This window comes from Dipodomys spectabilis, unplaced genomic scaffold (assembly GCF_019054845.1).
Source record: "Dipodomys spectabilis isolate Male_0828 unplaced genomic scaffold, ASM1905484v1 ptg000066l, whole genome shotgun sequence".
NCBI classification, from domain to species: Eukaryota; Metazoa; Chordata; class Mammalia; order Rodentia; family Heteromyidae; genus Dipodomys; species Dipodomys spectabilis.
The window spans coordinates 6,456,619-6,459,066 of record NW_024870743.1 but is presented as its reverse complement, the minus strand read 5'-3'; the positions used below and the strand labels follow the sequence as shown (position 1 = coordinate 6,459,066).

At 45.1% G+C, this 2,448-nt stretch overlaps 1 non-coding gene across 1 annotated transcript; it reads left to right on the top strand.

Moving 5' to 3' along the window:
• Positions 1-1,805: 1,805 nt before the first annotated feature.
• On the top strand, positions 1,806-1,930 carry LOC122108852. The gene has a single exon (XR_006147640.1). It is a non-coding gene; the product is annotated as a small nucleolar RNA SNORA40 (small nucleolar RNA).
• Positions 1,931-2,448: the final 518 nt, after the last annotated feature.

Genomic DNA, 2,448 nt, shown 5'->3' with positions numbered 1-2,448 from the left:
GAAACCATCTTATGGTTCATGAGAACTTGTAGACCAGCTTAGACTCTTCCCACTCTATTTCTATAGTAAGGTATGAAAGCTGCAATCTGTCGGTGTCACTTCACACATGGAACTGTGATCATGCCACATGTTTGAAAGGCATCCTTCTGAAGTTTTCACTTAGGGGGTTAGAAACATCTATCCAGACTTGTTCCCATCCAGTTTTCAAGGCTAAGAATCATTGGGTGCGACGCTTAACGTGAAGCACTGTTTGCACACTCAACACCAGGTAGGGCTTTGACTCTTCACAGTGGCGCCGGGAGGGCGTCTGTTGTCTCTGCCAGTCCCAGATTCACGTTACTGTGATGGATACCTGAGATAATAAACCAATCAGAAGAAAAGGTTTGTTTTGGCTCGTGGTTTCTGTGTGGTCCGTGGCTATTTGGCTGGCATGGTGAAAGTGTATGGCAGGCGAGGCTGTTCAACTCATGGCAGCCAAGTTGCAAAGACAGACAGTGGAAGGAGCGGACATCCCAACGGATCCCCCCAGGGGCAGAGCCTCAGTGCTCTGATCCCCCCTTCCAGGCTCCTCCCCTTCAAGTGTCCACAGCCTCTCAGAGACTCCCCAAGGTGTAGGGCACAGAGCCCTCAACCCATTTTCATTGTAAGACACTCAGCCAGACTATAGCATTATACTCAATGCACACAATACGCAATGTCCTTATGTGAAAATGGAGCCAGGAAATTTGAGGCTGTGGGTGAGGCTGGGATCAATGTGGGTGAGGATGACGGAAGGGGCGACACTAACCAAGATGCATTGCGCTCATAAAATAACGTGCTGAATTGAAGCTATTTGTACAGCAACTTAAGGAGAAGGGGAGGAGGAGGAGGAAGAAGGAGGAGGAGGAGGAGGACGAGGAGGAGGAGGAAGAGGAGGAAACTAAGGATTGAGGAGGTCAAGGACTCTCTGGCCTTCTAGAGTTGCACTACTAATTATAGTGGAGCCAAAATGCTATAATAGTGTTTGCCTTTTAAACGTCTGCTCCTTGTGCAGCACCAGGGTTCCTCTGACAAAGTCCTTTCCACTATGGCTGCTCTCTTCTAAGGGACAGCACACACTTCACAGCCCTTCTTTACCAGCAAGCTTTTATCCAGACCTCGGTGTCTTGGCTCCTCAGAGCGGCTTCCTCCTGTCCAGAACCCCACCTTTCCAGTTCATTTGTCCCCCCCCACCTCCAAGCCCTCTGTTAGGAAGCCCAGATCTGGGGAGAGATTTAAGTACAGTTGGAAGCCCTCCTCCCTCCTTGCCATTTCTGCTTTTATTTTTGACTGCACTTCTTTCTGACAGGTACGCTGTTTGTCCTGACTCGAGTCTGATGTTATGACTCACTGGGGAGATATAATGTGCTGATTGCTGAACCAGGTTATTGTTTTCTTCTTATTATTTTTTTCTATGACTCATTCTCTTCAAAATCCTTTAACTTATAATAAAAGTCAGTAAGAGGTAAGCAAAGGAAATGTTTCTAATGGGCTGTCATGTTAATGTTTGTCTACTTAACTCTTGGAGTGAGCAGTGTGAATCAGGGTGCCTCTTAGAGCTGAACCGCTGATCCACAATTTGCCTGGTCCCACCTCCCCATGGCGTCGTTTCTGAAAGGAACTTGATTCCCGGGAAGACATGCACTGCCCATCCACACACTTGAAAACAGGAAAATCTTTACCAAAATCTTTACAGATGTGTATCAAAAGGATAAAGGAAGTATTTTATTTACAATATTTCTAAGGAAACATTAGAAGTTGTGGTCCTTAAAAAAACCACCTCAAGTAGCACTTCGGCGTATCTTTGTTTAATTTATGACAAAGCCTTACAGACTGGTGCAAACATTAAGTCCTCTTTTGCAACCCAGAACATTGGTGAATATGAACTTTGGCACAGGTAAGAAAGAATATGATGATTCCCACAATCGTTTGAAGAGATGGGGGTATTGTTAACGCTGGCAGTTTCACTTTGAGAATAAAGTTGATGTAAAATCTAAAAACAAAAAATAGCACCCCAAATGGAATTTTTACATAAAATTTGAAAATAGTTTACAGTATTACAGTGCAACATAATTAAGAAACATGTACAAAGAATAGTGTAGAAAGAGATAGAGAAGCCAGGCACCGATGGCTCACACCTGTAATCCTAGCTCCTCCAACATTCATATATTAGACTAGGCACTGGTGGCTCACACCTGTAATCCTAGCTACTCAGGAGGCTGAGATCTGAGAATCGCGGTTCAAAGCCAGCCCGGGCAGGAAAGTCTGTGAGACTCTTATCTCCAACAAACCACTAGAAAATGGAAAGTGGTGTTGTCACTCAAGTGGTAGAGGGCTCACCTTGAGCTTGAAGAATGCAGGGACAGCTCCCAGCCCCAGAGTTCAAGCCCCATGACTGACCAAAAAAAGGAAAAAGAAAAGGAAAAAATG